The sequence below is a fragment of the Plutella xylostella genome, chromosome 22, assembly GCF_932276165.1.
Source record: "Plutella xylostella chromosome 22, ilPluXylo3.1, whole genome shotgun sequence".
NCBI lineage: Eukaryota > Metazoa > Arthropoda > Insecta > Lepidoptera > Plutellidae > Plutella > Plutella xylostella.
Genome location: NC_064002.1, coordinates 8,795,974 through 8,807,758, shown reverse-complemented (window position 1 = coordinate 8,807,758; position 11,785 = coordinate 8,795,974).

The following is an 11,785-nucleotide window of genomic DNA, read 5'->3' as shown; positions in this document are numbered from 1 at the left end:
TACCCTATTTAGCCGTTTTGATATTTTACATGAGTTTATTGAGCCGATTTCAATGATTATAATAATAAGAAATAAATAAGTAAAACACAGCGACTGTAAATTATAAATAGGGACATAAAATATTACTTAATTCTATAAATTCATTTTTCAATTCTATAAATCGAAACTATTTTGTGAAGGTTTCCAATAAAATTATTTCAAATATTTAGTTTCTGTTGTTTTTATATGTAGGTATTGGTAAAACAAAAAAAAGTGATTCTTCGTACAAGAACTCTCAAACTTTAACATCATTTTCTTAGGTTTAATATCAACTGTTTTTTATAACGGAACCACTGTGCGCCGGCCGCCACAGCCGCCTCACGCACACATACACGGAGCGTATTGAATACCTAAAATCGATTAGCGTCAAAAGCTCGGCGCCCTCTTAAGGAAAAGAGGCGCAAAAATAAGCAGTCTCAAAGAGCAGCTAATTTCGAGGTTAGTTTGTTTACTGTTTACAAACTTATTTTTTACGAAGTGTATGCTTGTTTGCTTAGGTAACAGCTATGTTTTTTCTTTTTACAGATACCAAGACTATGACCGTAACAGTAACTTGGTTGGAAACGTAGAGGACAGCATCATACAACAAAATGATTCAGTGTACTGTTGAGTGGCCTTCAGAAACTTTGTATAGCAGTGTGAACACTAAAAATTAAACTCCAGATCTAGATATTATCACCAATGAGTACTTTGGAATTTATGTACAATGTATACCATCGCTCTTACGGTTAGTTAAAACATCGTGATAAAACCTGCACATCTAGATTTTCGAACCCACCAACCTGCAGAGGACCAGCGTGGTAGGAAATGGTCCAAGCTTAGGAGTGGAGTTTAGACCTTAAGGCGATATGCACAAAGGCTCCATTCGAGTGAGCCAGGTGCAGGTACTGACACCCCCACAAATAATATAATACTTAGGGTCTGTTTCACAATGTCTGGTTAGTGGCTACCTGACGGATAAAATACATGCTGTCACTCTCTGTTATAATTTTTTAGACAGTGACAGCATGTATTTTATCCGACAGGTAGCGCCTAACCAGACATTGTGAAACAGGGGCTTAGTATACTATACTACCATTATTTAGTTTCAACTAACAACTCAACCAGCATTCATTGTGTGGATTACTAATGTGTTATATTTTTTGTATAGCAGTGTGTTTAAACGGAAAGGATAAATAAAAGTTAAATCAGTGTGTAATTCTTTTATTTTTATTGTATTTATTAAATGCCTAGTCCTTATTTACATTATGTTCTTTCTGAAATTGGTTATAATGATTTTCACAAACAAGAGATTGTCGGATAATAATTATTTCACATGCCACTGTTTTAGAACAGTTTTATCACTTGTTAACATAAGTCCTCCTTTTCTTTCCGAACATAACGGATCTACACTACATTGCGGCATAGTAACTCGATGTGATGATAGTTATTTTATAATTAATAAGCTTATAAGATTCAAAATTTTAAAACTTTATTTCGCGCCAATTTGATACAGTCTCTTTTGATAAGTTTGACAGCTATGGTACCTCTTAACCTCAGCCGACAGTGGCGCCAACTGGTGAGCAAAAAAACGGTAGTCCCCATTCAAAACTCATTCTCGCAGCTTCGTCGGAGTCGCGAGTTTACGATGTTTTCTGCTCTAGGGAACAATTAGCCGATAGTGTCTGCGAGCTGAAAGTAGTTAAATTGCTGTTAAGCCGGTGTTAAACCCCGCTGTGCGCTGCGACGTATGACAGCCGCTGAAACTTTCAGTCGTTTGCATTACGGCCTCCAGACATTTTGTGGCGGTTGCTACGATAATATTAGTAGCAGTAGAGTAGATCATAGGCAAGCAAGTTCCTATCTACTGTGTATAATAGTATAATATCGTTATGGTTGGTTAGTATATTCAGTTGGGTGTTAAGTTTATACGTAGTGAAAGTTTACATAATTAGTAGGCCTATCTCCAGCAGGGAACGATTTCGATGTATGTAGGTATCTTTAAGCATTTGCCATAGGTATGTATTCGGTGCAGTACAAAAAGTACTGTAATTTTAAGATATATACATATTTATTTCTCAAAACGTTAGAATTTAGTTTTCTAGGTCACGCTAGATGGCTGGGCACTAAGTCGGGGTTAGCAGTAGTTTCTAGAAGACTTCTTCATCGTTGGAACTCTCTCGCTGTTCGCCGCTGATAACTAGCTGGTTGATCAACTACATACTAAATAACAATATTAATCCTTTATTTCAGGCATCAGTGGCCTATATTGTAAACTAAACAAATGATTACTTTAGTAAAATATACATGTTTACTACTTTACTACCTATATATTAGTCGATGGATATAAAAAATGCTTCTGTAAAAAATACGAGATTCGGTGACTTGACATTTTATGATATTTACTCCTACCTCATAGATCTGTCAGAATTTATAAGATTGATCTTAAAATTATTATAATGAACACAGTTTTTATTCACGATAGCTAATATGAAAAACAACATATTTCTTAGGTTAAGGCCCTGGATGAAAAAATGAAAAAAAAATATGAAAAAAATGATGAGATAGTAACATTTAGATCTATAGATAGGTAGGTATGCTACAGATATAATAATATAGATTTTACAACAGTCATACATTCATATCACATACAATATCTTCAGACAAGTCATATGGTAATAGCGAGATTCAGCATATTTCCCAAGGGAAAACCGAAAGGGGGCGTAAATGGTATTTGCATAAAACTGTTGATTCTATTCATACAGAACTAAGAGATGCTTAATCTTAATTGCTCAAGGGTAGTGGCATTGTCGCCGTGAATTGTGTCTAGTAATAAGACATTGAACAAGCTCATCGCGGTTTCAAAAACCATTTTACCGGTGTTTATTCCCTAACTTTGTTATTTATTATTGTACGTACTATTTACTATTGTATTATTCTCGAACGGTGTAAAAACCTACACCCCGTATGCAGATTCAAATAGAGATCCAGTAGCCTCCGCGTTCAATAGTATTTTTTTAATGAAACTGAAAAAGCACTACAAACATGTTTTCAAAATTCAGTAATGTAATAAACAATTAAACAGAAGATTCGTGAACTAGATTCGCTGGAGAGTGCAGCCGTGAGTGGCACGTCAGCGCCAGGCCCCGGCTAGGAGGACTAATTAGGTATTAATTCGAGATCGGGTGCATCAGGGCCATTCCCGAAAGATCGCGTTCCGTTTTTGAATATGTAGTTTGATATTGATAGACAATATTTAACGTCATCGTCCCCCATTTTAGAAATCGTGTGAAACTTTTACGTTCCAGTTGACGCACACGCAACGCCCGTGTGGTATCACTCTAAACTGGCGTCGACGTTAAATATAGAGTGGTGGTAGCTCAATCAGGTAAGGGCACGCTTCTTAAAACAGAGATGTGGGTTTAAATCCAGGCCATGAAATGTAGCCATGAGTTCTTTGGAATTTATATACAATGTTATGTATGTAAGATTGCTCTTACGGGTAAAGAAAATTTCGAAAGGCTTTTACTTAATTGCATCTAGATGTGTAAACATACAGACTACTAAAATGTTGCTGTAACTGTTACATTTTTATTGTTCTCAAAATTAATTACTTACATGATATTTAATAGGAACAACCCGGTAAATACCAAGATGAACGAGTAGGGATCTTATGCAGGTACAATCAACCATCGACTCGAGTAATTCAATCAGTTGAAGATTCAGTTCACATTAACGGTCTTATTACGAAGAACATAAGGTTGTTAACGCTGCTGAACTAGGTGTAGGGCTCTTGGACCGAATAGCAAGTAGCTTTATGGATGGATTGAAGCTTCGCGATGCTCTCTTACATTTATTGGAAGTTATTTGTGAAGATTCCAGCGAGTACTGGAATAGTTTAAGTGAAATTCATGGAAGGAGACAAAACGTTTTTAAAACATTCTTGGACTATCCGATGAGCGGCGAGCGCAAGGATTTCCAAACGTATTCTGAATTCAAATTTTACATTTTTCTTTGTTATTTTTCCGAGTTCATTTTTAATATTCTCCGTTCCATTACACGTTAAACAGCAACCGCGGCGTGGAAACGCATTCGTAAAATTTTCGGAATATATTTTAAATGAAGATTAACTAACTCTGCAGTGCAAAACGAAACGTTAGGTTTAAAAAAATATACGGCCCTGTGCACTAGCATGTTTTCTCTCTACTACAAACACTGTTAGATGTGGATTGCAATGTAAAAACTTTTTAGATATTAAAGCACTTCGTGAACGATGCAACACTGTATGAAATAACTACGTAAAAATATTATTGTAATGCGGAAGTCTGCAAGAATGATCTATGGTGGTACAGGTTCCCAGTGTTTGTACATGTATTAGTACATAAATGCAATCAGCGTGGCCACAGCTGCTGTAAGCTTTGTAACTAAGTTAACTGTCCCACACTGTAATTCACTTGTCTCGCGTAACAAATTAAATGCTTTCATAAATATATTACATGACAATATAAAATACTGTGGGTATTAAATACTTTGCAAAATAGGATGTTTATTAGGGACAATACTTCATTGATTTCGTATTTTAAATTGCGGTAGGCATACTCATAAGGCTTCGGATATACTTAAGTGTGTACCTATATAATTGTAATGAAATAGAAAAAAATACCATTTATGAATAGCGATTATTTTATATCAAGGATATCAATGACGGACAGATGTTGATTGTTTGATGGACGTTTGTGCCCTTATTGGTGCCGTTTATTTTTCTCTATGGGACGCAAATTCAAAAACGAAGCGTCCGTAGGAAAACGAAGAAGACCGTGCCCCAGCAGTGGAGACGTGATAATAATGATGACAAAATAACAACAACAGCAAATAACTACACTTATCCTTTAGTTTACCTAAAGCAATTTCTACCAGAGAACCTTTGGATACAAGATGTAGGTACGGGTCGCACAGAAAGCATTTAAAGAATAGTGTTGGCTGCAGCGGCGCCTGCATGTGGCGTTGAGACGCGCATAAATATTCGGGAACATTCGCCATGAGGAATAGTGCACATTGTAGAGGAAATTGTGTAAAAATGTGTCCTTTATTCTTATGCACAACTTTTATGATAACTACACCGAAGTTAACACAATCTCAGTAATCATATGACCGAAATAAATGATTGGTTTTTGTTTAAATTAGCAATTACTTGCATAGTGACAGAAACTTATAGTAACTATTTTACAACTGCAAAAGCCCTGCCTGGTACCTCTAGCTAGTGTGGGCTGGATTACTTAACCAGTCGAACAAACTTATATACGTAATTAAAAAGTAAGGGAATCTTACCGTCTTTATTAATATATTTGTATGCATATTTTATATTTGATGATAAGACAGATGAAAATGGACACACACACCTCCGTTTCCATATATTTCAAAACTTGTACTCCAGGCATCTATTATATCTGAGCTTATATTTATCATTATTTCTTAAATATCAGTCCTACTACGAGATTATGATATGAAAACATCCTTTAAGGTGTAAGAACCAAATTAACTGCATAAGAGAAGACACCGTAAGAACAACTGAAGTTAAAAATCCAGTTACAATTTGCATAGCTATCATGGAAGCCACGTACTCCGACACTGAAATACTTAATTGAAACGTAAAAGTTCTTGTTAAAATGGAAGCTCTCTGCGAAATGCAGTTTAAATCCTCACGGAGTCACTTTTAGCCAGATGCATAGTCGAGAACAGTATAGATATCCTGCCTTTGTGATAGCATCCATCGAGTAGACGCAATTAAATACCTCGGCGTAATCTTGGACGAAAAGCTTAACTTTAACAAACATATTGATGCATTATCCACTAGGGCCAGAAAACTCATAAATATTATGAAACTTCTGCGAAATGGTGCAAACAAAGATACAATCCGATTGGTATATGTAGCTTTGTGTGAATCGGTCCTCAGCTATTGCATATCTTGCTGGGGTGGTTCCTGTAAAAGCTATATGATTACCCTAGAAAGAGCTCAGAGATCTATCATAAAAGTAATGTACAAAAAACCTAGAAGATATCCAACCGCTACCTTATATAAAGAATACAACCTTCTGAGTATTAGAAAATTATTCATAATTAGAGTCGTCCTTCTTCAGCACCGCAAGACACTTAACTCCACTAATTACAGCCAGCTACTAAAACAAAGAATATTTAGAATAGACACAGTGCCTGCCAATACCACATTTGCCCAAAGATTTCCACCGTTCCTCCATCCTCATATCTACAACAAACTCGCTAAATCATGTAACATTAAAGAGCTAACTACTAAAGCCACTCAAAAAGTAGTTTTGAAATGGCTTCACCATCTTGATTATTTTGAAACTGAAGATATACTATTAATAAGAAAATAATTTAATAATAGACTAAACATTGCTGCCCAATTGATTGATTTCCTACACTATATTACTATACTTCTAAGTACATAATTAATTATAAATAAATAATAATTATACTTACAGACACTTATAATTGTATTTTATGGTTATATAAGTACCTATGTTTATTACTATTTATTTATTACTATCATTGATATCTATACTTAACTATTTATATATCTACATAGTATATTTTATACATATTCTGTTAGCCGGTCAATAAGTTTTGAATAAATAAGTTTTAAATAAATAAGTTTTATAAAATAAGAATGTACCTACTTAAGTTCCTTTGTTTTTGATAACCAAAAATGGTTAAATTTATGTAAATTTTTGTTTTTATTTTGTCTTGCTAGCTACTTATGTTTACCAAAAATGTTCCTAAGATTAGTACCTAATTAGTTTTATTAATTTAAATACCTACCTTAACGCATACCTATTAAGCTCATAACATAATTTAGATTTAAAAGTTCAATAAGTACCACCCACCTAACCACCTAGTGAATCATTTTATTTGTAACCAAGTACACTGGCATCCACGACACAGGCTGAGCCTAGTGTGGAAGCCACCGAATTTCGATAATTTATAACCTGTCACCCTTTTATTTAATTTCCTAAAATTATTTGTTTGTACCTACTAACTTTTCTAAATTCTGTGGTGTTTAAATAAATATTTTGATTGATTTTGATTTTTGAGATAGGTCGTAAAATCATGCATAACGACAAAACCAAAAACAACGAAATCGACAAAATATGTAAAATGATTGACCGATAATAGAATATAATAGAATAGAATAAATCTTTATTCAAAGAAAACAACTTATGCTATTACATACATCCCACAAAACCAAATGTTAATATGGTTTGACTGTGGGTAAGGAGTCGCACTACATAACAAATTTATTATAGCTTAGTAGCACACATAATAGACCTAAATAGCTACACATACGCTCTACATACGTAAAGAGGCATTCCACAAGGAGCGTCGTTAACTTATCACGCCTCTAATTACAGCTACAGCTTCTTAGCCATAATAATAACCATATATTTTTGTACCTTTTTACTAACAAATCGTCAATGTTGGAATGAAGTTTAGAGCTATAATATTATGACCGCACAGTATACACACAGTAGGAAGTGAACGCACTGTCCCCTGCTGTAACCGACTGGAGGGCTGCAGATTTCGTCTCATTGCATGGCGAGAACTAAACTGCATCTTGTATCAAGTTGCTCGCAGTAATTGTCACCTGTTCGCCATTTTAATAATTCATGGTGCAGCTCAGCGTTTTGCATACGGATTAACGTTACTATATGGGTAAGGCTAACTTTAAGGTAAGTTATGTTGGTAAGGTAGGTAGGTATATGGCTAAGGTAAACTTGAAGAGTTATGAGTTTGGCGGTGGCACCGTATTTTGAGTACGCGACGTCTTTGACTGTAGTTAGTTAGGTTATACGTTCTATGCTGTAGAAACTTGCATTTATAATAGGTATTATTTATTGAATATTAAGAGTAGTACATTTCACTATCACTACCTACATATACTCGAGGAAATGATGATTATTTCTGTTAAGTCTAAGTTTACCTTTTGCATAGTGGTAATATTTATAAAAAACTACATTTTTACCATGTTTGTACATACGCCACAGAAATATCTTGAATATTTTGAGATGAAGTATTAACTAAGTTGTACAATTGTACATAGTACTTCGATGGTTCCTTGACATATTTTTTTAGTATTGTAGGTAGAGAAAAAATAAATAATATGTCTCAATACACAATTCGTCGGACCCTCCTATTTAAATGAAGGAACTTTTATATTTCGAAGTCCGCACTCACCTAATCTCACTTATCAATCTTATAATTGTATTCTCAATTCGCTCTAAGGAATTTCCTTACTTATCTTTGCATGAAATTCAATTATTTAGACAAAGAAAATGAAAAGAATGATCTATGACTGGGTATTTTCGAATAACCATTTTCTCGCTTCGCAAAAAAGAAAATTCAATTTATTTTCTTGTTTGGTTCACGAAAATATTGTGACTTGTTTTCGTTCCGTATTCATTGTAGGGAAAATTGATTTATATAACATTTCAGTAAGTGGTTAAGATCTTACCTAAGTAAGTATCAAATTGGTTCCCGAAATAATGTAAAACTTTATGGAACTTTTATTTACCGTGAAAATAAAATGAATTGTAACTTTACATTGTTGCTCAGGGAGGTTTAGCACACAGGTACTTTGTTTGTTTATATAAGTAGTTTCATTCAGAGTTACGAGTATTTCCACACATGTATAGTAAGTAGTTAGTACATATATAAGATTATATATTTACATATGGCATGCATTTGCATAAACTGTTGCAGCAAAATGAAGTCTCGAAAGAATCACAATTCTTGGTACTCGTTTAAAACTCATTTCCATTCCATTAAAGTAGCTGCAGTTGTTTACAAACAACTCGGCAACTCGCGAGCTCTCAGTTTTAAAGGGAAGTAATGAAAAGCTATATTTTATGTATTTGCACTAGACAAATGCCAAATTGGACGAAATTTGCTTCAATAAAAATATTTTACAATTTCAATATTCGATACCGGTCCAATAAGAGCGCGGGCACGCTCCTGCCAAATAGAACAATAACGGTGTGGAAGGCATCTGCTGAATGCCGCGATCTTCGAATCGTAGCAATAGAAATATTATTAGTGCCGTTTCGCTGCTGAAAATTTCCAACGGAGAAGAGACCTGGAATAAAGCGAAGTATCGCAGTTAACGGAGATTCGGCTGCGAGCTGAGCTATTAAGAAATGGAATCGGTTTGGTACATCTGGCAATATAGCCGGACCGGCGATATCGGCGGCCGGCGGGAGCGATTGCGACTCAAAAGACAATCCAATTATATCAAACCGCGCCAGAACCATTCCAACTTGACCCGCGCCCCCCCGCGCGCGAGGGTATCGACGGGCCCCCGCGGGGCGGCGGGAGTGTGGGCCCCGGCTCTTGTGAAACATCGACTTTTTGCAGCTGCAGCGAAGTCTTCGCGGAATCGAAACAGGAAAAGACGGATTGGACTATTGCTGCAAGCTGCGAGCGGAGCACAGTTTACTGTTGCGAGCGTCTCTGCATTACAGGAGATAGAATACCTTGGCGAATTAACTTGAGCTTTTGTTTCGTCTTTTGGGTATTGCCATTTATTTCTAAATTCGCCTTATCGTCGCGGGTAAAAACAGCGGCATCCTTTATCACAATTTCTTCAATGAGTACCTCTACCTATCTATAGGTTTTATTATCGATTGAGTCTTGCACTGCACACTCACCTTGGCAAACAAAGGCGGCTAGGGGGGGTATTCAGGCACTCACGTCGCTCGCGATAGGTCGCACGACGCCGTATGATTTTTCTGCCGGGAGCAGTTTTCCACAATAATGAGTCACTTGCCGGCAGCGCATTGTCCTCAACGCGTCGCCTCACGCGAATTACGAACCTATTGTGTACGGAATAGCGTAGATGTGATAATAGTATTGGTATTTATACGGGCATGGTTATTAAAAAGAAGGAAACGTTTTTTTTGGTATGAGTATTCATTAAATGTTGATTTGATTGGTAAATAATAATAATAATTATTATAATTCTTTATTCAGATAACTAATATCCTAAAAAAACGCACGAAAAAGTGAAGTTTATCATTGTCTACATTAGGAGCACCCTGGTCAGTGTCTCAAGAGTCTGTCACTATAATCTTTTCTCTAAGTTGAAAAACCATAGTCCTAATATAGAATGTACAGTGCCACAGACTTATCTGTTCCGGTGACATGACAGCTCACGTAAATGTGTAATATTTCTTCATTCTATAAGATTTTAAGTTTGCCAGCAGTGGTAATTCGCTCTTGTGGTTTCAGTAAACCCATCTAATCTATATCAATATGTAATTCATTAGTAAATAATGAGATATGGATCAATTTAGTTCTCTCTCACCAGAACAGATAAGTTTATCGCAATGTATGTATGGGTAGATAAGCATACACTTGTCACCACTATGGTAGAGGAAGCTTAAATATGTACAAACGAAACTCACCCGAATTTTCCATGAAACATTATTCTTAGAGATAAGGCCACATATTGTGCATTCATGCGATGTTTCTGGTTGATTAATATTCTTTCTTAACACAATGATTAGACTATGTTTAACGGGAGTTGCCACTTATTTTACCAGTGTGTATAGTTTTTGTGGTAAGACCATTATACAGGGTGATTGGAAAGTCGATGTATTCCTTTAAATGGGTTGTAGTCGAAGGCATTTCCAGTCGATTAAACCCCATAATGCATTATCCAAAAATCAACCATTTCTGAGTTATTTAAGTTTTAAGTTTTTTTTTAAATTTTGCCAAAATTTATGTTTAAAAGCAAAATATTTCAAAAACCAACGATTTTTTTAATACTTTTTTGATTGTTTTGCATTGGTGACAATTTATTCAACTAATCATAATCATTAATTGCGTAATATTTAACTTAATTTAGACACAGTGCTTCAAAATAGATGAAACATTAAGAAAATTTTACGAAAGATGAAAATAAAAAAGCTAATTTAAAAAAGAATTTTATCCGTCAATTTTTCAGGCACTACAGCTTAAAAACATAATCAATTTATAAGCTTTAAAATGACATATTCCAATCTAAAATCGATTAAGGTATGACCAAGATATAGCCAAAACAACCGCATAGGCGGGCGAATCTCAGAAGGGAAACAAACAACATTTTGTTCAAATTTTAAGGTAAAAAGTATTGTAACTGGACTTATCCGAACCGTTTACAAATTATTGTATTCCAATAGTGCGGTTCCTCAAATGCACTGATCTAGGACAAGGTTGTTTCACCGAAATAATGCTTGTCCGATAACACGGTTAGCCGATTGTAATTTTCAATTATGATTGGTAAAACAAAATAATTCTTCACAACCCGGTTCCATAAAACTACTGTTCGACGACGGTTAATTCGCCGAAAACATGATTGGCCTACTGGCCAATGCTACTGCACGTGACAATAGCACTGTTTGACAATGATTGTTTTAAATTCAACGTGTTCAAACACTGTGCCAAATATTTTAGCTGAAAAGTTTCACCGAATAGTGTTATAGGAGATGCAATTTGGTGGTTAAACTGGGCAGTCGAAAAAGCATTCTATCTTTGAACCTATCGTCATCAAAAAGTACTTTTGGCTAACCGTGTTATCGGACAATCATTATTTCGGTGAAGCAACCTTGTAGTCGATCTGTGCCTTTGAGGGACCGCGCTATCGGAGAACAATAATTAGGAAACGGTTCGGAGCTCTAAAAAGTCCAGTTACAATACTTTTTACCTTAAAATTTGA